The following is a 27,531-nucleotide window of genomic DNA, read 5'->3' on the forward strand; positions in this document are numbered from 1 at the left end:
CAAAAATCTTTTTTATATTTTTTAAAAATCTGCTGCCCTTGGATATCAGTGCCTTCATCCTCTTGAGGGCTTCAGGCTAGATCACGTTCGGCAGCATTGTACAAGCAATAGGGTAGCTGGTCTCCAAAGGCTGGATTTAGTCTTATTTCTACAAAAGAATCCGATTCCATTTTACAGTAAGCATATGCCGCAAATAATGTGCATCTAGTAGACTTTTGTTTGCAAAAACAAGCGCCGATGAGCGGTCTCGTTTTTAGCCTGCTCACTGGGTTGTATGCGGACTGTTCAGCTGAGGGATTGAGCTGCAGCTGATCCCCTGCCGCTTAGCTGATAGGGAGAAAAAAAAATCTGAGGGGGCCAGCCCTGTTTGTTAATGCAGTTTTTAACCTCCTTAATGAACCACTTAGCCAAAGTTAGATGACAACCTAATCCATGTTTGCACAGGCAGGGGGTTTGGAAATGCTGAATAATGGCTTTGCGCAGAGGATTGTTAGAAAGGTCACTGCTGTGTGTTTTTTTATAATATTATTATTCTCAAACCTATACTGATTGTTCTTACCCAGTTTTCCATCTTTGCCTTGATTTTTTTTCTCTCTCTCTCCTATATAAAAGTCTCCAGAGAATCCAGGTGACAGGGCTGTTATTTGAAAACTCACTAGGAAGAGAGTAAGCAATTTGAGCTTAGCTGAAGCGTAATCTTGGGTTGTCAAGAAGAAACCCATTCAGCCTATGCTAATCAATCAGTAAAATCAACCGACCAATCATCTCTTCAGCTTAGCATATATCCTGAGGTCTGATATATCTATTAACTGCCCATCATGCGGCTGGTCCCTGGATGATGAGATTCTCTCAATCCGGCATTTGGAGGCAGATAACTGAGCTATCACAATCCCGGATAAATACTAAAGTAAAAAAATATCTGGTAAAGCCTGAAGAGCAAGACAATGCAATACTATCCAAGTGCCCTACTGCTCACAATATCAGGCACAGGCTTTTTATAGATCAAACGTAAAGATTTTTTCATAAAAGTGCAAAATTCATTTTTTGTCACTTTTAGTTATTTTGTACTGATGCTGTGAAAGTATATATGTATATGTAGGATATATATTTTTAATGTTGGAAACTGTCATTTTGTCTTTATTATAAGGTAGCTATGAAATGAGATATGATGCGCTGTGACTAGTACGTACAGTACGAGCAACTTCTGGATCTGTCAAAATATTACAGTACTAATTGACGACTCAATTGTTGGTTATCATTGGTTTTAGATTTGAACGCAGTAATCATTATACACATCCTCAACTGTGTTCTGCTGCCATTTTTGTTGTTGATTCTGCTCCCTTTTTCTCCTTTTCCCCAATTTTCTTCCTCTCCTCCTGTAGGCACTGACCCTTGCTAGGGTATGCTACCATGAGTGTAGGCAACCCTCCGGTACCTCAGCCAAGTACTTATTCGTCATCTGTTTAGCCGGGACCGTGAGTGTTGGCGTGCTATTTGACCATGGAAAGCATCCTAGGCAAGCTTGATCCTGTTTTCCTCTGAAGTCCACAATACATCACATGCAAACACTTATTTTCACCCAAATTATTGACGGTCTGTAATGTGATTTCGTGTCACTGACATTGGCCACGTCACTATGCATAACACGTGCACATTTATGGCTCCTTTAGTGGAACATCTCAAGACAATACACTAGGGGAAGGGAGGGGACGAATAGAACATCTGCGAGATAGAGTCATAGAGTTATACAGCACAGAAAGAGGCCCTTCGGCCCATCGCGTCCGCGCCGGCCATCAGGCCCTGTCTAATCTAATCCCATTTTCCAGCATTTGGTCCGTAGCCTTGTATACTATGACATTTCAAGTGCTCATCCAAATGCTTCTTGAATGTTGTGAGGGTTCCTGCCTCTACCACCCTTTCAGGCAGTGAGTTCCAGATTCCAACCACCCTCTGGGTGAAAAAGTTCTTCCTCAAATCCCCTCTAAACCTCCTGCCCCTTACCTTGAATCTATGCCCCCTTGTTATTGACCCCTCTATTAAGGGAAAAAGTTCCTTTCTATCTACCCTATCTGTGCCCCTCATAATTTTGTACACCTCAATCAGGTCCCTCCTCAGCCTTCCCTGCTCCAAGGAAAACAACCCCAGCCTGTCCAGTCTTTCTTCATAGCTGAAGCGCTCCAGCCCAGGTAACATCCTGGTGAATCTCCTCTGCACCCTCTCCAAAGCAATCACATCCTTCCGATAGTGTGGCGACCAGAACTGCACACAGTATTCCAGCTGTGGCCTAACCAGCGTTTTGTACAGCTCCATCATAACCTCCCTGCTGTTATATTCTATGCCTTGGCTAATGAAGGCAAGTATCCCATATGCCTTTTTAACCACCTTATCTACCTGTTCTACTGCCTTCAGGGATCTATGTACATGCACACCAAGGTCCCTCTGATCCTCTGTCTTTCCTAGGGTCTTACCATTCATTGTGTATTCCCTTGCCTTGTTAGTCCCTCCAAAATGCATCACCTCACACTTTTCAGGGTTAAATTCCATTTACCACTGTTCCGCCCATCTGACCAACCCATCTATATCGTCCTGCAGACTGAGGCTACCCTCCTCGCTATTTACCACCCCACCAATTTTCGTGTCATCTGCGAACTTACTGATCATACCTTTTACATTCACATCCAAATCATTAATATAGACCACAAACAGCAAGGGACCCAGCACCGATCCCTGCGGTACCCCACTGGACACAGGCTTCCAGTCACAAAAACAACCTTCGACCATCACCCTCTGCCTTCTGCCATTAAGCCAGTTTTGGATCCAATGTGCCAAGGCACCCTGGATCCCATGGGCTCTTACCTTCTTGACCAGTCTCCTATGCGGGACTTTATCGAAAGCCTTACTGAAATCCATGTATACCACATCCACTGCACTACCCTCATCCACAGACCTAGTCACCCCCTCAAAAAATTCAATCAAATTAGTCAGACATGATCTTCCCTTGACAAAGCCATGCTGACTATCCCTGAATAATCCTTGCCTCTCCAAGTGGAGACTAATTCTGTCCCTCAGATTTTTTTCCAATAATTTCCCTACCACTGATGTTAGGCTCACTGGCCTGTAATTCCCTGGTTTAATCCTTACTACCCTTCTTGAATAATGGTACTACGTTAGCTGTTCTCCAGTCCTCTGACACATCCCCTGTGGCCAGAGAGGTTTTGAAAATTTGTGTCAGAGCCCCTGCAATCTCCTCCTTTGTCTCACACAGCAGCCTGGGATACATCTCGTCCGGGCCTGGGGATTTATCCACTTTTAAGCCTGCTAAAACCGCTAGTACCTCCTCCCTCTCGATGCTAATATGTTCAAGTATATCACAGTCCCCCTGCCCAATTTCTATGTCTACATCGTCCTTCTTCATAGTGAACACAGATGCAAAAAATTCATTTAAAACCCCACCTACATCTTCTGGCTCCACACACAGATTGCCACTTTGGTCCCTAATGGGCCCTACTCTTTCCCTAGTTATCCTCTTGCCCTTAATATACTTATAAAACACCTTAGGATTTTCCTTTATTTTGCTCGCCAGTGTTATTTCATGGCCCCTCCTCGCTCTCCTAATTTCTTTTTTAAGTATCCCCCTGCACTTTTTATACTCCTCTAGGGCTTCCTCTGTCTTTAGTCCTTTGTATCTGCCAGAAGCCCCCCTTTTTTTCCTAATCCATTCTCGTATATCCCTTGACATCCAAGGTTCCCTGGGCTTGTTGGTCCCACCCTTGACCTTTACGGGAACATGTTGCCATTGTACTCTCTCAATTTCCTTTCTGAAAGACTCCCATTGCTCCGATGTGGATTTTCCTACAAGTAGCTGATCCCAGTCCACTTTGGCCAGATCCTGCCTTATCATATTAAAATCGGCCTTCCCCCAATTTAGAACCTTTATTTCTGGCCCATTTCTGTCCTTTTCTATGACTACTTTAAATCTCACCGAACTATGGTCACTGTCACCAAAGTGCTCACCTACTAACACTTCTACCACTTGCCCGGCCACATTCCCTAGAATTAGGTCCAGTACCGCCCCCTCTCTTGTAGGACTTTCTACATGCTGGCTCAAAAAGCTCTCCTGGATGTACTTTAAGAATTCTGCACCCTCTAAGTCTTTCACACTCTGACTATCCCAGTTAATATTCGGGAAGTTGAAATCCCCCACTATTATTACCCTATTATTTGCACATTTCTCTGAGATTTGCCTACATATCTGTTCCGCTATCTCCCCCTGACTGTTTGGGGGCCTATAGTACACTCCCAGCAAAGTGCTTGCCCCCTTTTTGTTTTTAAGTTCTACCCATATGGCCTCATTAGAGGAACCTGTTAATATATCATCCCTCCTTACAGCAGTAATTGACTCCTTAATTAATATTGCGACACCCCCTCCTCTTTTACCGCCCCCCCCCCTCTGTCTCGCCTGAAGATTCTATACCCCGGAATATTGAGCTGCCAGTCTTGCCCCTCCCTCAACCATGTCTCTGTGATAGCAACAATGTCATACTCCCATGTGTTCATCAACACCTTCAGTTCATCCACCTTATTTGCAAGACTCCTTGCATTAAAATAAATGCCATCCAGCCTTGCCCTACTCCCTTGTGCCATTACATATTTGCTCTGCCTTCCAAGCTGACTTGTTTTTTCCTCTATATTTGGCTGTACATCACCCCCTATTATAGCTCCACTCTGTATCCCATCCCCCTGCCAAGTTTGTTTAAACCCCCACCCCCCCAACAGTGCTAGCAAACCTCCCCGCAAGGATATTTGTCCCGTTCTGGTTCAGGTGCAACCTGTCCGACTTGTACAAGTCCCACCTTCCCCAGAAGCAGACCCAGTGATCCAGGAAACTAAAGCCCTCCCTCCTGCACCAACTCTTTAGCCACGCATTCATCTGCTCTATCCTCCTATTCCTATACTCACTAGCACGTGGCACCGGGAGTAATCCAGAGATTACAACCTTTGAGGTCCTGCTCTTTAATCTGCTACCTAGCTCCCTAAATTCTTGCTGCAGGACCTCATCCCTCTTCCTACCCATGTCGTTGGTCCCAATGTGAACCACGATCTCTGACTGTTCACCCTCCCCCTTCAGAATGCCCTGCAGCCGTTCAGTGACATCCTTGACCCTGGCACCAGTGAGGCAACAAACCATCCTGGAGTCACGTCTACGGAGATGTTTGAATCTCTCATCCCCCGCACCCTCTTCCCAGTGAAGTGACTTGGGAATGTTTCACTATGTTAAACGTGCTATATAAGTTAAGGTTGTTTGCTGTTATTAATCAGTGCACAAAAAATGCTGCATTGCTGAAAACATTATGGAATAAGAAATTGACATGAAAAATGTCAATAATCGTCCAGAAGAAATTATGGTCCGTAGCTCCCATATTCTTTAATTTCTCAAATGTTACAAAAAAAAAGATTCGCTCTGAGTTTATCCTCCACGGAAATGAATCTTAAGACACTGGCTCAGTAACACTTTGGCCATGTGCCTCCAACTAGTTGAAATAGTAATTGGGCTAATACGGAATTTAAAAAAAAACTTTAGTTTAACCCTTCGAAGTACTGAGTTCTCTTGATACCTGTCAAAATACACACGCAATTTCTGCCATCTATCCAAGAGCCCTTGAGCTTTGACGCAAATTTTGGAAAACTGGAATTGAAGAGAAACTACAGTCAATCAGTTGGTCAGTCTAATTATGATTTCCAGTGCTTTACCTTCCCACCGCCCCCCCCCCCACCCACCGAAGATGCTGAGTCACGCTCAGATGTGGTTCCACGTGCATCTGCTGCCCTCCATACCTTGCCTAAGTGGTCATTCTCCACATGTGACCCTAGAAAACAAATGTTGGCAAGATAGGGAATGCAATGGATGTTGTCTACATGGATTTTCGGAAGGCGTTTGACAAAGTACCACATAGAAGACTGGTTAAAAAAATTGAGGCTCATGGAATAGGTGGATCAGTGGCAGCTTGGATAAAGAATTGGCTTAAGGACAGAAAACAGCGAGTTGTGGTAAATGGCTGTTTTTCAGATTGGAGGATGGTAGACAGTGGTGTTCCCCAAGGGTCAGTGCTGGGGCCACTGCTTTTTTTGATATATATAAAATGACCTGGATATTGGAATACAGTAGAATTTCTAAATTTGTCAATGACACCAAACTTGGGGGTGTGGCAAACAGTGAGGATGATACCAATCGACTGCAACAAGACATAGAAAGGCTAGCAGAATGGGCAGACAAGTGGCAGATGGAATTTAATGCAGAGAGGTGTGATGTGATGCATTTTGGCAGAAGGAACAGGGAGAGGCAATATACACTTAATGGCACAGTTTTAAAGCGTGTTCAGGGACAGAGGGAGTTAATGTGCATAGGTCCCTGAAGGTGGCAGGACATATTGAGAGAGTGGTTAGCAAAGCATATGGGATCTTGGGCTTCATAAATAGAGGTATTCAGTACAAAAGTAGAGAAGTTATGCTGAATCTTTATAAAGCGCTGGTTAAGACACAACTGGAGTATTGCGTCCAGTTCTGGTCACCACACTTTAGGAAGGATGTGAAGGCCCTTGAGAGGGCGCAGAGGAGATTTACCAGAATGGTTCCGGGGATGCGGGATCTTAGCTACAAGGACAGGTTAGAGAAGCTGGATTTGTTTTCATTAGAGCAAAGGAGGTTGAGGAGTGATTTGATAGAGGTGTACAATATTATGGGGGGTTTGGATACGCTAGATGGGGAAAGGCTGTTCCCACTAGTTAATGGTACAAGGACTAGGGGACACAGATTTAAGGTTTTGGGCAAGAGATAAAAAGGGGATGTGAGGAAAAACTTTTTTATGCAGCGAGTGGTGATGACCTGGAATTCGCTGCCGACGGAAGTGGTAGAAGCGGCGACACTCAATGTTTTCAGTGGGAGACTGGATAGGCACTTGAGGGAAATAAACTTGCAGGGCTAAGGAGATAGAGCGGGGGAATGGAACTGACTGGATTGCTCTACAGAGAGCCGGCATGGACTCGATGGGCCGAATGGCCTCCTTCTGTGCCGTTATGTTATGACTCTATATGCAGCCGTGGGAGTTTTTGCTTCAGTTTTGCTTCAGTTGTACAAGGTATTGGTGAGACCGCACCTGGAATATTGCATACAGTTTTGGTGTCCATACTTAAGAAAAGACATACTTGCTCTCGAGTCAGTACAAAGAAGGTTCACTCGGTTAATCCCGGGGATGAGGAGATGGACATATGAGGAGAGGTTGAGTAGATTGGGACTCTACTCATTGGAGTTCAGAAGAATGAGAGGCGATCTTATTGAAACATATAAGATTGTGAAGGGGTTGGATCGGGTGGATGCGGGGAGGATGTTCCCGATGATGGGTGAAACTAGAACTAGAGGGCATAGTCTTAGAATAAGGGGCTGCTCTTTCAAAACTGAGATGAGGAGGAACTACTTCACTCAGAGGGTGGTAGGTCCATGGAATATGCTGCCCCAAAAAGCTGTAGAAGCTACATCATTACATAAATTTAAAACAGAAATTGACAGTTTCCTAGAAGTAAAGGGAATAAAGGGTTACGGGGAGCGGGCAGGAATTTGGGCATGAGTCTAGGTTCGGATCGGTCATGGCCCTGTGGGTAGCGGAGCGGGCCCAGGGGCCGTGTAGCCTGATCCTGCTCCTATTTTGTGTGTCTAATTCTGTTAGATTCAGGAGATGGTTCTGTGATAGTAGATTGGCGGTTAGGATCAGATCAGCCATGATCTTATTGAATGGCGGAGCAGGCTCGAGGGGCCGATTGGCCTACTCCTGCTCCTATTTCTTATGTTCTGATCACAATTGAAAGGCATTGTCATCACAGGACACCCACATGTGCAGACTTTCAATTAGGGAACACTGAATACCAACCAGCCACAGGAACCCTGGCTGATTTCCCTCCTCCCTGTTCCCAGCCTAGTGCGGCTGAGACCAAGTATAGCACCCCATCAATGCCCTATCTTCCGTCACTTAACTCCGCACACATGGGGATAGATGTAATGTTCAGTGTTATAAAGAGAAGATGCCAGTAACGTCTGCTGCTGTTTCATTCAGTTCCCAGATGTAGCCTGGAAATTGATATCTTGTGCAGAGCATGCCGTCCTTGTATAGTATGTTTGGTGTCAGTACGGTAACTCCCGTTGCACCGTATTGGCAGCACCATGTCATGAGGCAGCAGTGAAACCATCCAGGAAAGGTAGTCTCATGCGACCAGCACTGCGCATCAATTGCTGTAGTAATTGTAGTCAATCTTGGGGGGAAAACCAGCTGCATTGCAAACTAATTCGCATGTATCTGCAGCTCCAGGTATGAATAATACAGCTATGTGTGTACGGAAGACCGATTTCTTGTAAAATAAAAAGAAAGACTTGCATTTATATAGCACCTTTCATGACCTTAGGACAACCCAAAGCGTTTTAGTCACTGACGTACTTTTAGAGTGTAGTTACTGTGGCAGTGTAACAAACGCGGCAGGCAATTTGTGCACAGCAAGGTCCCACAAACAACAATGTGATAATGACCAGATGATCTGTTTTTAGTGATGTTGAATGAGTGATAAGTATTAGCATGGACACCAGGAGAACGCTCCTGCTCTTCTTCGTAATAGTGCCATGGGATATTTTACGTCCACTGAGAGGGCAGACAGGCCTCTGTTTAAAGTCTCATCCAAAAGATGGCACCTCTGACAGTGCAGCAATCCCTCAATACTACATTGGAGTGTCAGCCTAGATTAGGGCATGCTCATCCCGTTCCCATCCACTGAATCTGTAACTTTTTTGTAAAATAAAAGTAAAAATAATCTTTTCGAAAGATGTGTTCATAGAACAGGACCAACAATATGACAGTGAGTAAGTATGAGATGTCTGCTCCAATAGGCTGTTCCAAATACTCATGCAGTGATTTTTATTTCATACTAGCAGATCTCACATGGTGTTGCTCCAGGTCAGATGGAGGATATTGGCCCGGAATTTGCAGTCAGCGGCGAAGTAAAGGTGTTCGCCACTGGCTCCAATGTAAGCTTCGTACAAAGATTTTGCGATCTTTGTGTTGAGAAGTTCGGCTTTTCCGACACGTACTTCAAATCAATGGAGTTTAGTGGGGATCCCCTAGTGCGAGCTGGTGTGACGGCAACAAGTGGTCTAAGCAGCCAATCAAAACACAGAATTCTCACAGGCAGCGAACAAGGAAGTGAGTAAGCTCTTAAAATTCTAACTTTTTAAAAATGTTACAGAGAGCAAAAGAAAGATTGGGGCTCTCACATGGGGAAATGGCAAACCTGAAATAAAGATGAACAAGTTGACACTGCACAAAATTAAAATTTGTTTTTCAAGGTTTTTCAACCTTTGTTTAGCAGTCAGTACACTGTTAAAATCCCAGTTACACCCAATCCCTTTGGGTCTAATTTTTAGTGGGGAATTTAACAGCGGTATTACTGCGGAAGACTCGAAGTTTTCGTCAGTTTCCCTGATTTGAGAAATTTCACTGATTGCTGTGTGTGTGTTAACGTAGCCTCTGGAGGAGCAGTGAATGACAGACCGCAACCTCAGGATCTCCACATGCGCCACATCCCAAAGTTGCAGTCCGTTTCAAAGGCGGAATGATGGCGGACGCTGCCAGTTTGCCATCATCCGGACCACAAATTCCAGGCCATTGTGTTTTATGCTGTATGTTGTACAATATATCGTTAAGGGCATTAATTTGGGGTGATTCAATTAGTGTAATTATTACAGTATTGTGGGACTGAACGCTGTAAGTCTTAATGAATTACTAGCTCTCTTTCCTCCCCCACCCAAAATTTTTTTATTGGAACCACGGTTCCCAGCACTGAGTTGGGAACCATGCCTTAAAATACTCCTGTGCAGCGCCTTGGGGCGTTTTACTATGTTAAAGGCACTATATAAATACAAGTTGTTGTTGTTTTAGTTACTTAAAGCCCTCATTGTTGTTACACAGTAAATACCAAATGTATTTTAGCAATAACAGCATAAGCACATTATGTGCTTTAAATAAATAATACATGGCTTGCAGCTCAGCCAAGGAAAGCCGTTTGTGAGCATTCGCTGCTCCCACAAAGGCCTTATTGCTGTGTTCCTGGCCACGACCCAGGAAATGGCTTTGAGCTCTTTAAAGCACTTGCTGCTCCTTTGCTATGCGCACTAGCAGGAAGGAGGAAAGGCAGGAGTGGTGACAGGCAACAGGAGGGAGTGGGGAGCAGCAAGTGGGGAAAGGAGACAAGCCACCAATGCTCGGAGAGACTCAGGAATGGGAGAGGTGGCAAGAAGCCTGATTTTTGTAGGCCTCCGGCAGGGGCACTATGGGGAAAACAGCACCACCTACCTTGGCAATGCAAATCAGGACCAGAGAGGACTCAGTCAGAGTCTAATATAACAAAGAGGATTGGAAATAGAGACTTTGAGCTTTGCAGGAGTGTGACGAGAGGTTTTGCAGGAAATGCGTGCAGTATGCAGGACTTCTAATATAATAGCGATTCATAATCCTCATTCCATTCTTGACCAACTCTACACATCTGGAATTCCAGCAGGGGATTCTGGGTTGCAACCTATGGCCAATCCTGTCCAATTATTTCCTTCATCCCAAGGCCAAGGATGATCAGCCCAATCCAACGATAGCCTCATCCTATTCTGACCCAGCTGAGATCAGCTGACAAACCAGGAATCAAACCTGCAATTCCCCTGGTTTTAGCCATTTATTTCTATGGTACTGCACTAAGTTTGTGTTGAGAGTTGGTGGAAAATGAACTCGGGGGTTTCCTCCCTAGCATCAGTATTAAAGATTCCCAGTTCAGTTACTGTTTGTCTCGTTAGCTGTAGTGCACCCAAGTGAAGATGATCTTTACACGTGTGTGTTTTGCATAGAACCATCCAATAAAATGTGCTTTTTATTTGGAAGTTCACTGCATGTTGTTCCATACATAACTCTTAAAGTCAAATTGATAACGAGTTCCACATGTTTGTAGTGAAAGTAAGCATTCCTGAAACGATTGATATAAAAAAAAAAACCTTTGTGGGATATTTCTTCCTTTTATGTGTATGTGAAATATAAAAATGGTAGGGAAGAAATTCCACCTAACTCCAACAATTCTGGCGGAGAGGCTGAATTTTTGGTGAAACCAGGATTGGCCGAGTTTCCACCCCTCATAATGTGCCCTATAATTGTGCCACGGGGTGGGGGTGGGGCGGGGTGCTTCTTCTGCCCACTGCTGTTAGATCAATATCCAACTTTAGGAGTATGTCTGGGTTTCTTGTCACCCCAGCCTGGAAATTCCGTTCATCTCCCCCCTGAGAGGCCCAGTGGGACGTTCGCCTGCCAAGAGGCCCCGTTGTGGGTATACTGAAGGTCCCAAGAAGAAACAAAATAAAGATGATCAATCCAGAGGGATCAATCATGTTTACAAGGCTGGCCCTCTGCTCCCCAATGTAGATTTTTTAAAAATTAAGGCCTCTTTTCTTTGGCCTGATTGTGGTCTTGGGAGTTCCCTATCAGAGCAGCAGGGTGTCACTCAGACTTGAGCTTCCTCAGGACGGGCGTCTCTGTTGCTCCACTGCAGGCCTGGTCACACACCCCGAATATTCTAATAACTTCATCACCTCCGAGATTTGGGACTGCCTCAACAGCACAAAAACAGCGGGTGGAAGTCCCATCTTGTCACACTTCTGCCCCCTCAAAAGGGCCTGCAGAATTTTTAGGATGGAAAATGTACTCGGGGGTTTCCTCCCTAGCGTCAGTATTAAAGATTCCCAATTCAGTTACTGTATGGCTAGATGTAGTGAAGAGTGGTTCCTGCTTTGGGTAGTCTCCCTGAGTTGTGAATGTTGGCCTGTCTCTTGATGATGGGTCTCCTGTATATTTCCAGTATTCTCTGTTTTCATTTAATATTTTCATTAATTGTGGCGACACGCCACCACTGGACATAATCCGCTCACGTCGGCACAGACAGTCTAAGCAGAAGCCCCCAGCCGGGGGCCCTTTCCTCCAGCAACTTGTTTCCCGCAGGGACAGGCTGCCGGGAGCACTTCCTGTCTGGGAAGTATTTAAGTGGATGCGCGGGCTTTTCTAGTTTCAGTTTGTCATGTGGTTGGAATAAAGCAGTTGTGTTTTCAATAGCTCTGGTCTCGACTCCCACGTTTGCCGCGGTATCTCAACACTGGTGACCCCGACGCTCAGGACGAATCCTAAGCTAGCATGGCGGATACAAACGCAGTCATGGTTAAATTACCAGACTTTTGGGAGAACCTCGCCGAAGCCTGGTTCGTTCAAGCTGAGTCCAGATTCCGGCTGAAAGGCATTACAGTCGACGCCACGAAGTACGACTACCTCGTCGCCTCGCTCACCTACGCTACAGTCCCCAAGGTTTGGGCAGCGCTGCAGAATCCACCAACAGAGGGCAAGTACGAACATCTGAAGGCTGCGCTGCTTAAAAAATTTCAAACGTCCTCTTACCAGCGCCACTGCCAACTCCTGGACCTCCCCGGCCTTGGTGACGCTTCACCATCAGACCTGCTTTCCCACATGCTGTCCCTCTCAGACGACAAAAACCCCGGCGCCCTTTTTCGCACGCTTTTCATTCGGCAGCTCCCCGCCAGCATCCGCCCGCTCATTGTGGAGTCTGACTCCACGGACCTGAATGATATAGCCGAAAAGGCCGACCGGCTGCTCTCTGCACAGGCCGCTCGCGACGTCGCGCCCGACCTCACGGCAACGACCACGCGGTCTTCCCGGGCCGCTAGGCCCGACCGCCCTACCACTCCGGGTCACTGCTACTACCACACCCGTTTTGGCGCTAGGGCTCAACGCTGCACGCCACCGTGTACCTTCAAACCCCCCCTCGCACCGGCCCCCGCGATGGCCGCGGGGCAGAAGGAGCCCCTAATGTACGTCACTGACGACAGAACCAACCGCCGATTTCTGTGCGACACAGGGGCCCAGCACAGCATCACCCCCGCCTCCGCCCTCGAGATCCAACGCGGCACACGGGGTATCACACTGGCTGCAGCCAACGGCTCTGAAATCCGCACATATGGCACCCGCATGGTCACGCTCGACCTCGCGGGCCGCCGCTACCGCTGGGAGTTCCTCACAGCCAAGGTCCTCTGCCCACTCATCGGTGCCGACTTCCTATGCGCCCACGGCCTCCTTGTCGACATTCCGAGGCACCGCCTCGTCGACATCAACACTATGGCCCCCATCCCCGGCGCCTTTACCCCGGCCCGTTCGGCCGGCCTGACGACCTACTGCCTCGCCAGAGCCACGGACGACTACTCGGCACTCCTAGCTGAGTTTCCCGCCCTCACTAACCCGACCTTTTCGGCCAAAGCCGCCAAGCACGGTGTGGAACACTATATTCCCACCACCGGCCCCCCAGTTTCTGCCCACGCCCGCAGACTCAACCCGGCCAAGCTGGAAATCACGCGGGCCGAGTTCACCACCATGGAACAACTCGGCATCATCCGCCGCTCCAGCAGCCCTTGGGCCTCGCCCCTCCACATCGCCCCCAAGCCCGGCGGAGGCTGGCGCCCTTGCAGGGACTACCGCCGCCTCAACGACGCCACCACCCCCGATCGATACCCGGTGCCACACATCCAGGACTTCTCGGCCCGACTGGCCGGACGAACCGTCTTTTCCAAAGTCGACCTGGTGCGCGGTTACCACCAAGTCCCCGTACACCCCGCGGACATCCCCAAAACGGCCGTCATCACCCCATTCGGCCTGTTCGAGTTCCTGAGGATGCCCTTCGGCCTCAAGAATGCAGCACAGGCTTTCCAGCGCCTTATGGACTCAGTCCTCCGGGACCTGAACTTCCTATTCGTCTATCTAGACGACATTCTCGTGGCCAGCTCCTCCAAACAGGAACACCTCGAACACCTTCGCATCCTGTTCGGGCGCCTAGCCCAACACGGGCTCATCCTCAGCCCGGCGAAGTGCCAATTCGGCCTAACCGAGATCGATTTTCTCGGTCACCACATCACCCCTGCTGGGGCCGTCCCCCTGCCCAACAAGGTGCAGGCCGTCCAGCAATTCCCCCGCCCCACAACCATCAAGGGCCTCCAGGAGTTCCTCGGGATGGTGAACTTCTACAACAGGTTCATCCCCAGAGCCGCAGCCCTCATGAAGCCCCTATACGACTCCCTCCGAGGAAAATCCGGCAAGATGGACGTAGCCTGGACCACTGACACGGCAGCCGCCTTCGACGCCACCAAAAACGCGCTCGCCGACGCCACTCTGCTCGCGCACCCGAGGGCCGATGCCCGGGTCGCGCTCACCACCGACGCCTCCGACCACGCGGTCGGGGCCGTGTTCGAGCAGTGGGTCAATGGCACGTGGCAGCCACTTGCCTTCTACAGCCGCCAACTGCGCCCCCCGGAGGTCAAATACTCCACTTTCGACCGCGAGCTTCTCGCACTCCACCTGTCGGTCCGCCATTTCAGGTTCCTCCTGGAAGGCCGCCCCTTCACCGCGTATGTGGACCACAAGCCACTCACATACGCGATGGCCAAGCACACCGAACCCTGGTCCGCTAGGCAGCAACGCCAGCTCGCGGCCGTCTCCGAGTTTACTACGGACATTCAGCACGTCTCCGGTAGAGACAACGTGGTCGCCGACTGCCTTTCCCGTCCCGCCGTCTGTGCGAATCACCTCGCGGTCGACTACGCACAACTAGCAGCGGCCCAGCTCACGGACCCAGACCTCCTCTCGGCGGCTACCAGCCTGCCAGGGCTACGCCTAGCCAAGGTCGCGCACGGGCCCGAAGCCACGGCAGTCACGTGCGACGTCTCACTCGGCCAACCCAGGCCGGTCGTCCCTGAGACCTGGCGCCGCCGCGTTTTCGACGCGCTCCACGGGCTCTCTCACCCGGGTTCCCGCGCATCCGTCAAACTCCTCTCCAAGCGCTTCATCTGGCGCGGCCTCAGCAGAGATGTTCGGACTTGGGCCACCTCCTGCCTCGCCTGCCAACGGGCTAAGGTACAGCTGCACACCAAAGCACCCCTGGGAGACTTCGAGGTACCCAGCCGCCGCTTCGACCACGTACACGTCGACATCGTCGGTCCCCTGCCGCCATCGCAAGGCCAAACTTATCTCCTCACGATGGTCGACCGCTACACACGCTGGCCTGAGGCAGTGCCGCTGACCTCCACCACCACAGCCGACATCGCCAGGGCGTTCGTTAACACCTGGGTTGCGAGGTTCGGCGTACCGGCCGACATAACCTCCGACAGAGGCGCCCAGTTCACCTCCGAGCTCTGGACGGCCACAGCACGCAACCTCGGGGTGACGCTCCACCGCACCACGGCGTACCACCCGCAGGCCAACGGACTTTGTGAACGCTTCCACAGGTCACTCAAGGCCTCACTCCGCGCCGGCCTGCAGGACAGTACCTGGACTGACCGCCTACCGTGGGTGCTACTCGGCCTACGCACCGCGGTCAAGGAAGACCTCCAGTCCTCGGCAGCGGAGTTAGTCTACGGACAACCGCTGCGCGTCCCAGGCGAATTCCTTCCGGAGCCTACCAAGCCTTGGTCGGCCGAACAGCAGCGGCTCGACTCTTTCTCTTCCGCTCAGCAGTTCGCCCCACTTCCGGTCAACCGACACGGCGAACTCGCACCTCACGTCCCGCCAAATTTACAGCAGGCGCGCTTCGTCTTCGTGCGACACGACGCGCACCGTGGGCCCCTGCGACCCCCGTACGACGGTCCGTACGAGGTACTACAAACCGGGGACAAGGTCTTCAAGCTGCGACTCGGCGACAGGGTCGAGACAGTCTCCATCGACCGGCTCAAACCAGCACACACAGAACCAGGGGAACAGGTCCCCGTGGCCCAGCCTCCAACTAGAGGCCGTCCCCCCGGCAAGCCAGCACAGCCGGCGGCGAACCGCTCGACCCAACCAACCAGACCGGCGACCACTCAGAGCCGCTGCGGCAGAACCATTAGACCACCGTCACGACTCGTCCACTCCTCCTAAGCGGATTCTGGGGGGAGCTCTGTGGCGACACGCCACCACTGGACATAATCCGCTCACGGCGGCACAGACAGTCTAAGCAGAAGCCCCCAGCTGGGGGCCCTTTCCTCCAGCAACTTGTTTCCCGCAGGGACAGGCTGCCGGGAGCACTTCCTGTCTGGGAAGTATTTAAGTGGATGCGCGGGCTTTTCTAGTTTCAGTTTGTCATGTGGTTGGAATAAAGCAGTTGTGTTTTCAATAGCTCTGGTCTCGACTCCCACGTTTGCCGCGGTATCTCAACATAATCACATTTTTTCTTTTTATCTCATAGAAATATTGAACATTTTTTTTAATAAGATGATGATGTATGGATTAAAAAGTTTTGGGTGGGGTTAGAATTACTGGATAACGGATACACATGAAGATTTAGCTTTTAGAATGATAGTGATGGCCGTTACCAGAAAGTAGTGGTTCTTTCTAAAAGCTGCTTTTGTTTTACTTTAACGTTATGAAAATCTTGTTCTTAATCCTAAAGTACCAGTATGCTTGGGTAGATTGCAAGTTGATCATGTGGAGATGCTCCTTTATCCATTATTGGATCTGAAATGGAGGAGGCTTAAGAATTATCTGACTTCTTAGTTAATGTGTAAATCATGTAAAAAGCTAAGTTCAGGTGGGTCACAGTGACTAGATAGTGTTAAAATGTTGACTGCATTTAACAAATTAGCTTTGTTTCTTTCTACAAATTGACCTTTCAGTGAACTGTTTAGCCAGACTTGCTTAAATTTGAAGTTAAATGTATTTTCCATATGTTACCTAAGAAAGTAATTTATCATCTATCCTGGCATGGACTCCCATTTACTAACAATGAGAGTGCTAGAGTGGGGGGGGGCGGGGTGGTGGTGGGTGGGTGCGGTGCTTTGAATAGGGTTAAAGTAAAACAAAAGCAGCTTTTAGAAAGAGCCACTACTTGTTTGCATGATGCCAGCGTTTTCAACAACGGAAAATACCCTGTGTGAGCTGCCTCCGTGATCTAATGAATGAAACTGGAGTTCATGTCCTCAACAGAGAAATTGATAAACACTTAATAACTAATCATTTAATACAACAACAACGTGCCTTTATATAGTGACTTTAACATAGCAAAACATCCCAAGGCGATTCACATAGAACCATAGAAGGTAGGAGCAGGAGTAGGCCATTCGGCCCCTCGAGCCCGCTCCGCCATTTAATGAGATCATGGCTGATCATCCAAATTCAGTACCCTGTCCCTGCTTTCTCCCCAGATCCCTTGATCCCCTTAGCCTCAAGAAATATGTCCAACTCCTTCTTGAATATATTTAATGAATTGGCCTCAACTGCCCTGTGTGGCAGAGAATTCCACAGGTTCACCACTCTCTAGGTGAATAAATTCCTCCTCATCTCAGTCCTAAATGGCTTACCCCTTAGACTGTGACCCTTGGTTCTGGACTCCACTGCCATCGGGAACATCCTTCCTGCATCTAGTCTGTCTAGTCCTGTTAGAATTTTATAAGTTTCAATGAGATCCCCTCTCATTCTTCTAAACTCTAGCAAATATAAGCCTAATCGACCCAATCTCTCCTCGTACGTCATTCCTGCCATCCCAGGTATCAGTCTGGTGAATCTTCGCTGCACTCTCTCCATGGCAAGAACATCCTTCCTCAGATAAGGCGACCAAAACTGCACACAATACTCGAGGTGTGGTCTCACCAAGGCCCTGTACAACTGCAGCAAGACATCCTTGCTCCTGTACTCGAATCCTCTCGCTATGAAGGTCAACATACCATTTGCCTTCTTAACCACCTGCTGCACCTGCATGCTTACCTTCAGCGACTGGTGCACAAGGACACAGGAGCGTTATCAAACAAAATTTTACACCGAGCCACATAAGGTGATATTAGAGCAGAGGAGCATCTTAAAGGAAAAAGAGAGGCAGAGAGGTTGGGGGAGGGAATTTCAGAGCTTGGGGCCTAGGCAGCTGAAGGTATGGCCGCCAATGGGATGTGCAAGAGGTCAGAATTGGAGGGTTGTAGGGATGGAGGAAGTTAGAGATAGGGAGGGGCGAGGCCATGGAGGGATTTGAAAACAAGGATGAGAATTTTAAAATCGAGGCGTCACTTAACTGGGAGCCAATGTAAGTCAATGATCACAGGGGTGATGGGTAAGTGGGACTTGGTGAGTGTTAGGAGAGTTTTGGATGAGCTCCAGTTTATGGAGGGTGAAAGATGGGAAGCCGGCCAGGAGTGCATTGGAATAGTCAAGTCCAGAGGTAACAAAGGTATAGATGAGGGTTTCAGCAGCAGATGCGCTGAGGCAGGGGTGGAGTCGGGCGATGTTACGGGGATGGAAATAGGCGGTCTTGGTTATGGCGCGGATATGTGGTTGGAAGTTCACCTTGGTAAAATACTACACCAAGGTTGCGAACAGTCTAGTTCAGCCTCAGACAGTTGTCAGGGAGAGAGGGATGGAGTCGGTGACTAGGGAACAGAGTTTGTGGCGGGGACTAAAGACAATGGCTTCAGTGGTCCCAATATTTAGTTGGAGGAAATTTCTGCTCATCCAGTACTGGGTGTCGGCCAAGTAGTCTGACAATTTAGAGGTAGTGGAGGTGTTGAGAGAGGTGGTGGTGAGGTAGAGCTGGGTGTCGTCAGCGTATATGTGGATCCTGATGGGCTGGATTTTACCTTTTGATGCAGCTTGGGGGCGGGACAGCTGCCTTCCGGGTTCCGATCCCGCCCCCAACGACGTGTGACGCACAGACGCTATTTTTCGTCAATTGGCCTTGTTACGCCCGCCCTGTGGGCTTGCCGGCCAATTAAAAGAAAGCCGGTGTCAAATTACATCAGTTGATGGTGCATCATTTGCCGGTTTTCTTAAAGAGGCCATGCACTATTTTATTTGACAGGTGATTTTTCAGAGTTTGATAGCATTGAGGTGCTGCAAACACTGACAATCACTGTGCAAAGGTGAGCCCTTGCACCCAGGCTCTCCATTGACTCCCTCCTTAGGCTAGAACAGATGGCAGTTGCAGGTGAGGTTACAGAAGCGATCTGTCACTGGTGAGAGAGGTTCTCCCAATGAGGTGGGACTACCCAAACACTGCAAAACCTGTTACCTATGGAAAAGTCTAAATACATTAACAATGATTTTCCCAACATTTTCTTACCTCTGAAACTCACCAGTGTACCATTGGATACTTCACACCACTTCTGCAGTTGTCATCAATGAAGAAACATTACAGTAGACCCACAGCACGCCACACTTACCCTGGCGTGGTGTTTGGATGTTGGGAAGCCCGCAGTAGACCTGTCAAAATTGGAAAAAGCCTCTACTGCCTGTTAACAACCTGTTAATGAGCAGTTAAGTGCCTATAATTCTCTTCCCGTTGCTAGGTATCGGGTCCATGCGCAAATCGGGGACCTGACACCCGGGAAGATTGTTTGGAGGCGGGTTGACAGCGGGTTTGGGACCCGCTGTCAATCTTTGCAATTTTGCCACTGGTTCCGCCTCCAAATCCGGCCCCTGAGCACCGGCAAAAATTCCCTCCGATGTGTTTTCAGATGATGTTGCCGAGGGGCAGCATGTAGATGAGAAATAGGAGAGGGCCAAAGATAGATCCTTGGGAGACAACAGAGGTAACGGTGCAGGAGCGGGAAGAGAAGCTATTAATATGTGCCAAACGCCCAATATGGTTTCTTGTTTCAGATAAGACGTTAAACTGAGGTTCTTCCCTCTCATGGACATATAAGATCCTATGGGACTATTCGAAGAAGAGCAGGAGAATTCTCCCTGCTGTCCTGGGCAATATTTATCCCTCCAGCAACATCACTAAAAGAATAAAATTATCTGGTCATTTATCTCATTGCTGTCTGTGGGAGCATGCTATGCGCAAATTGGCAACTGCGTTTCCTATATTATAGCAGTGACTACTCTTCAAAAGTACCTAATTGGCTGTAAAACGCTTTGGGACGTCCTGAGGTCATGAAAGACGCTATATAAAAACAATTTCTTTCTTAAAAGCAATACTTACTGAGGCTACCCGTAGTAGAGTCTCAGTCAATAATTTGTTAACGCTGTCTTAGGGGTGCAATGTTCTTGCTTCAGCATATTTCAGTAGCAGCTCCTTACTGGCTCTGTTTGTAAAGTGAGTGTGCAACGTACCCATACAGGCCAGCTAGGTTCTGAGAGCAGTTTTTGATCTGTGCCAAGATAGCTGCTGTCAGGTGTACATTAGGCACCGCTGGGATGTTCCCCAAGGATGACTAGCCTGCTGGAGCTCAGTATACAGGCTCACAAATCAAGAATGGCCCCTTGGTGAGGTGGCGCAGGGCTGACGGCACCTGTGGAACCATTAGTCAGTACCTTGAGGACAAAAGGGGAGAAAATTGAAAATAAATAAAGGTCGTACTGATTGAGGTGCCTTTTTTAAATAAGGCTCTACTCTCCCACCCCAGAATCAAACCTCGATGTGTTATTACTGTGTGACAGGTGCAATCTTTGATTAAATCCAATGTCCTGTATTGGAAACTTTCCAGTACCTGCGCCTGGCTCCCTTCGTGGAGAGGAGAGCTGCCTGGTGTACATAGGTACAATGGCCTGGATATTCCGATCCCTACGGGTGGGTACGCGCCGTGTACTCACCCGTAGGGACATCGGAAATGCTGGTTTCAGGCATGCCAAGCGCATGCGCTGAAAACCGGCATTTCCAATCTGTTAAGAATGCTCTTGACAGATCGGACACCTGCCCAGGAGAAGGGCCTCTGTGGGTGGATAGTTCCGCTTTCTGGCGAACCTCTGCCCGCAGAAAACCCTTAGAAATCTTATGCCTGGTAAAAGCAGGCGTAAGGCCTCCTTTTACCAGCATAAGAGTTGAAAAAATGTTTTAAAAAATGTTTTCACTGATTTATCATTTAAAAATACTCTTAAAAAGGTAAGTTTATTTTTAGCCCTGTAAAAAACATTAATTACTTTTTCCAAAAAATTTAATTTTGTTTAAAATATTTAATTTATTGCAATTTCAACTCATTTTAAAAATGTGATTAAATTTTTTTTTTTAATGTTTTACACTGTTTTTGTGGTGATCTCCATTCATATATTTGACAGGTCTATCTGTCAAGTGTATGAAGGGAGATTCCCTTCTTCTATTGGCTCCCCAGGGCCCACATGATTCCAGGGACGCTTGTGAGCAGCATGCGCCTCTGGGATACATGGGCCTTGCACATTTCGAGTTTGGAGAGGCCCAGGAGCGGAAGTGTACACACCTCGGGAATCCTTAGGTAAGTTCGTAGATTTTTTCCAGATCGGAGGCCTCCGATCGGGAAATATGGCCCATTGTCTACTTAATCTGACAGGGAAAATGACCACATTCTGTTTTTTTAATCTCTGACCACACGACACTTAGTGAGTGTAATCAGTTAAAATCTTGCGGAATATTCCAGCATCTGTGGGAATGATGATCCTAATGGCCCAGAAATTCGGGTCGGGGGCTTCCCGCGGGTGCAAGCCCCTGACCTGCACTTACCTTGCACGCCGGCAGTTGAGCTGTAGGGCCCCGTGGAATTCCGCTCCGGGGCCTGGCCCAGCTGCTGGCACGCTGTGCTTGCGTGTCCCAGGGGCGTAGTTAGTGCGATGCGTCCCCTGGGATCACGTGAGCCATGGGCAGCCAATCGGAGGAGGGAAAAGCCCATTCATAAGATTGGCACGAAGACCCGTCAAAACTTATGAATACTACAGGCCCCAAAATAGCAGTAAACCTTCAAATAATTTTTTTTTTAAATCACACTTTTTAAATAAACTATAAATTACAATAACTATTTAAACAATAATTTAAATTTGTGAAAAAATAATTTTATAAAAAAAGGGGCTTGTAGGAGTCTACGTACTCCTAGCAAAAAATACTGAACTCGGAGAGGTTCAACAGAAAAGGTTTAATTGTTGAGACTGCATGTTGAACACAAAAATGGCGTCAGAGACTACACCAAGTCCGACTGCCTTTCATCAGTCCACAGCTTCGACTGCTCCTCCCCCGCTCTGGGCTTAACTATGTTGTAGATCGAGTTTCTTAAAGGTGTGATCCTTCTTAAAGGCTACGGACCGAAAAGCGGATTGTGTCCTTTCTGTGATCGGTACGCCACACAGCTCCCCCCAGAATCCGCTAGTAGGGAGTGTACAAACCGGGGTGGCGGCTTGATGGCACGGCCGGAACGGCTCTTGGCGGCTGGTGTCGGGAGCGGGGCGGTCGGACGCGTCGGGCTCTTAGGCGGTCTGCCCCGCGGTGGGGGTTGGCCCACTTGAACGGGTTCGTCGGGCTCTAGGTGCGACAGCTTGAGCCGGTCGACCGACACCTTATCAGTTCTGCTGCCCACTTCGAGGAGGAAGAGCTTGTTCCCCGTCTGGAGTACCTTGTAGGGTCCGTCGTATGGGGGCCGTAGAGGTCACAGAATCACAGAAACCCCACAGTGCAGATAGAGGCCATTTCGGCCCATGGAGCCTGCACCGACACATATCCCACCCAATCCCTGTAATCCCTACACCAACACATATCCCACCCTATCCCCGTAACCCCACATAATTAATCCCCCTAACACTAAGGGTCAATTTATCATAGCCAATCAACCTAGCCCGCACATCTTTGGACTGTGGGAGGAAACCGGAGCACCCGGAGGAAACCCACGCAAACACGGGGAGAATGTGCAAACTCCACACACAGTCACCCGAGGCCGGATTTGAACCCGGGTCCCTGGCGCTGTGAGGCAACAGTGCTAACCACTATGCCACCGTGATGCGTGTCCTCGGTGGGCGTCATGGCGCATGAAAACAAATTTGGCCATGTGCAGGCTAGGTGGTACGCGGGTTGCTGGTTCGCCGTGCCGGCCGGTGGGTACCGGAGCGAACTGTTGTGCTCGGTTGGCGAAAGTGCGGCGTTGCTGGTCAGCCGACCAGGGGGTCGTGGCGGTGGGCAGGAACTCTCCGGGTACGCGCAGCGGCTGGCCGTACACGAGTTCCACCGCCGAGGCTTGCAGGTCTTCCTTGACCGCGGAGCGTAAGCCAAGTAGCACCCACGGGAGGCGGTCGATCCAAGCCTCGTCCTCGTGGCTGGCACGGAGGGACGCCTTCATGGACCTGTGGAATCGCTTGCACAGTCCGTTGGCTTGGGGGTGGTAAGCCGTGGTGCGGTGAACGGCCACCCCGAGGTTTCGGGCGATGGCGGCCCACAGATCAGAGGTGAACTGCGGGCCTCTATCCAGTGTCATGTCGGAGGGGACGCCGAACCGAGCGACCCAGGTACCGATGAACGCCCTCGCGATGTCGGCGGTGGTGGTGGACGTCGGTGGAATGGCCTCGGGCCAGCGGGTGGTATGGTCCACGATTGTCAGCAGGTGCGTGTGACCTTGTGATGGCGGCAGGGGGCCGACGAGGTCGATGTGGACGTGGTCAAACCTTCTTTCTGGCACGGTGAACTACTCGAGTGGGGCTTTGACGTGCTGGTGGATTTTGGCACGCTGGCAAGCTATGCAGGATCTGGACCAGAGGCGCACATCTTTGCGCAGGCCGCGCCAGACAAATCGGTTGGCCACCAGTCTAATGGACGCGCGGGTGCCGGGGTGTGAGAGGCCGTGGACGATGTCGAACACCCGTTTTCGCCAGGACGCCGGGACTACGGGGCGGGGTTGCGCCAAGGAGGTGTCGCATTTGACTGTGACGGCGGACGGGCCGCAGGCGACGTCGGTCAGTCGCAGCTCTGGGAGGGTTGTGGGCGCGGAGAGCAGATCGGGGTCAGTGCGATGCTCCGCTGCCAGTTGAGCATAGTCCACTGCCAGGTGGGCGCCGTGGATGGCGGGGCGGGATGGGCAGTCGGCCACCACGTTGTCTCGACCGGAGACGTGCCGGATGTCCGTGCTGAATTCGGACACCGCGGCGAGCTGGCGTTGTTGCCTAGCTGACCACGGGTCCGCAGATTTTGCCATCGCGAATGTCAGGGGTTTGTGGTCGACAAACGCGGTGAAGGGGCGGCCCTCCAGAAGAAATCTAAAATGGCGGACTGCCAGGTACAGTGCGAGAAGCTCGCGGTCAAAGGCGCTGTATTTGGCCTCCGGGGGGCGCAGTTGGCGGCTGAAAAAGGCCAGCGGTTGTCAGGCCCCGTCGACCCACTGTTCGTACACGGCGCCGACCGCGTGGTCGGAGGCGTCCGTGGTGAGGGCCACCCTGGCGTTGGGCTGTGGGTGAGCGAGCATGGTGGCGTCGGCGAGCACCTTTTTGGTCGAGTCGGAAGCGGTCAACATGTCCGCCGACCACTCGCTCGCCATTCTGTCTTTCTTACCCCAGAGGGCTTCGTATAGGGGCCGCATGAGGGAGGCCGCTCCGGGATTGAAGCGGTTGTAAAAGTTGATCATCCCCAAGAACTCCTGGAGGCCTTTGATGGTGGTAGGCCGGGGGAACTGCTGGACGCCTTGAACCTTGGCGGGCAGGGGAATGGCTCCGTCCTGCGTGATGTGGTGGCCGAGGAATTCAATCCTGCTGAGGCCGAATTGGCACTTGGCTGGGCTGATGATGAGCCTGTGCTCACTGAGCCGTTGGAACAGGGTGTGGAGGTGCTCGATGTGTTCCTGCTTGGAGGAACTAGCTACCAGGATGTCATCCAGGCAGACAAAGAAGAACTTCAGGTCCCGGAGGACCGAGTCCATGAGCCGCTGGAAGGCCTGGGCCGTGTTTTTGAGGCCGAAGGGCATTCGGAGGAACTCGAATAGCCCAAAAGGGGTGATTATGGCCGTCTTGGGAACGTCCGTGGGGTGGACTGGCACCTGATGGTAACCGCGCACCAGGTCGACTTTGGAGAAGACTGAGCGGCCGGCCAGTCTAGCCGAGAAGTCTTGAATGTGTGGTATGGGGTACCGATCCGGCGTGGTGGCGTCGTTTAGGCGCCGGTAGTCCCTGCAGGGACGCCATCCCCCATCGGGTTTGGTGACGATGTGGAGTGGGGAGGCCCAGGGGCTGTTGGAGCGGTGGATGATGCCGAGCTGTTCCATTGTGGCGAACTCGGCCCGCGCGATCTTCAGCTTGGCCGGGTCCAGCCTGCGGGCGTGGGCATACACCGGTGGGCCTGTGGTGGGGATGAAGTGTTCTACCCCGTGCTTAGCAACTTTCGCGGAGAAGGTCGGGTTGGTGAGGGCTGGGAACTCAGCCAGCAGTGCTGAGTAGTCGTCCGTTGAGCGGGCGCGGCACTGCCACGCCATTTCGGCGGGTTGGGGGGGGCCATGGCGCCCGGGATAGGTGACATGGTGTTCATGTCCACGAGGCGGCGCCGAGGCATGTCGACCAACAGGCCGTGGGCGCACAGGAAATCCGCACCGAGGAGTGGGGAGAGCACCTTGGCGGTGATAAACTCCCAGTGGTAGCGGCGGCCTGCGAGGTCGATGGTGACGGTGCGGGTGCCGTACGTCCGGATGTCGGTGCCGTTGGCGGCAGCCAGCGCAGGGCCGCGGCCGCCTCGCTGGATCTCGAGGGCGGACGCGGGGATGATGCTGCGCTGCGCGCCGGTGTCGCATAGGAAACGGCGTCCGGAGGCGCTGACCGTAACGTACAGCAGCGCGCCTGCTTGCCCCATGGCCATCGTGTAGGCCGGTGTGGGGGCGGTTGGAAACATGCAGGGATGGCTGCAGCGGCGTGCCCGTGCGCCGAACCGGGTATGGAAGTAGCAGTAGCCCTGGGTCGGAGGGCTTGGGGGACGTGGGGGCCTGGGGGGCCTCGTGGCCGAGCTGTGTGGCCGCGCGATAGAGGGTCCGGGGTGACGGCGTGGTTGGAGCCGGCGGACAGGAGCTTATCGGCTTCGTTGGCCAGGGCCTCGAGGTCCGTGAGGTAGTTGGCGGATAAAGAGCGTGCGGAACAGGGAGCTGGGCGGTTTCTCGTCGGTCAGAGCAAGCATGTGTGAGAGCAAGTCTGACGGCGTGGAGTCACCGAGGCCCGGCAGGTCGAGGAGGTGGCAGTTGCGCACGAATTGGGAGGCTGTGAATTTTTTAAGGAGCGCGGCCTTGAGATGTGCATACTTGCCTTCCTCCGAAGGGTTTTGTAGTGTTGTCCAGACTCTCGTGATTGTGGAGCTGCCCAGGGAGGTGAGGAGGTAGTCGTACATCTTTGCGTCGGCGGTGATGCCGCGGAGTCGGAATTGCGATTCGGCTTGAAGGAACCAGGCGGTGGCTAGGTTCTCCCAGAACTCCAGCGGCTTCACAGAAACTGCGTTTGTGTCAGCCATGGTTACGCTTAGGAGTCGTCCTGAGCGTCGGGGTCACCAATGTAGGAGTCTACGTACTCCTAGCAAAAAATACTGAACTCGGAGAGGTTCAACAGAAAAGGTTTAATTGTTGAGACTGCATGTTGAACACAAAAATGGCGTCAGAGACTACACCAAGTCCGACTGCCTTTCATCAGTCCACAGCTTCGACTGCTCCTCCCCCGCTCTGGGCTTAACTATGTTGCAGATCGAGTTTCTTAAAGGTGTGATCCTTCTTAAAGGCATGACGCCTGATTTATAGTCTACGGACCGAAAAGCGGATTGTGTCCTTTCTGTGATCGGTACGCCACAGGCTAAAAATAAACTTACCTTGCTTTAAAGTATTTAAAAATAATAAACCTGTGGAAATTTTTTTTAAATTTTAATTAATTGACCACTTACCTTGTAAAAAGCAGGCCTTACACCTGCTTTTTAAATGTGTAAATCCTGCAGGCTTAACCTCGCGTGAAAACCTGCAAAAATAACCTAAGTTCAAAGTGCACGCGCAGCCTCTCCTGCACGCGCGTTCGACCTCTGAACCCCTTCGTTCAGAGGATCAGAAGTGCCGGTTTCCCGCGCATGCGCAGTGCATGCAGAGAACCCGCACTTCCATTCGGCCTACGGGTGAGTACCCCGTGCGTACTCACCCGTGGAGAGCCGAATTTCTGGGCCACTGAAATCAGGTTACTTTTGATACTTAGTATAAAAGCACTAAGCTATTCAGTGTATCCAATAAACATACACCATGTACAGCAGGCACCTCAAAGCACTGGAGAGGTACCACCAACGCTGCCTCCGCAAGATCCTGCAAATCCATTGGCAGGATAGGCGCACCAACGTCAGTGTTCTCGCTCAGGCCAACATCCCCAGCATCGAAGCTTTGACCACACTCGATCAGCTCCGATGGATGGATCACATCGTCCGCATGCCCAATACGAGACTCCCAAAACAAGCGCTCTACTCGGAGCTCCGATATGGCAAGAGAGACCCAGGTGGGCAGAGGAAATGCTTCAAGGACACCCTCAAAGCCTCCTTGAAAAAGTGCAACATCCCCACTGACACCTGGGAATCCCTGGCCCAAGACCGCACAAAGTGGAGGAGAAGTAGCAAGCGGAAGCCAAGCGCAAGGGGTGCACGTCAACCCAAGCACGCCACCTACCCGCCCCTTCAACCACCGTCTGCCCCACCTGTGACAGAGACTGTAGGTCCCGCACTGGACTCATCAGTCACCTGAGAA

At 50.6% G+C, this 27,531-nt stretch overlaps 1 protein-coding gene across 3 annotated transcripts in view; it reads left to right on the forward strand.

The window, feature by feature from the left end:
* The window catches only part of camkmt (calmodulin-lysine N-methyltransferase), a 395,008-nt gene that overhangs the window by 304,660 nt on the left and 62,817 nt on the right, over positions 1-27,531 (forward strand). The window lies entirely within an intron of this gene.

This window comes from Somniosus microcephalus, chromosome 3, assembly GCF_052327205.1.
Source record: "Somniosus microcephalus isolate GS21.2 chromosome 3, FLI_Smic_1.0, whole genome shotgun sequence".
Lineage (NCBI taxonomy): Eukaryota > Metazoa > Chordata > Chondrichthyes > Squaliformes > Somniosidae > Somniosus > Somniosus microcephalus.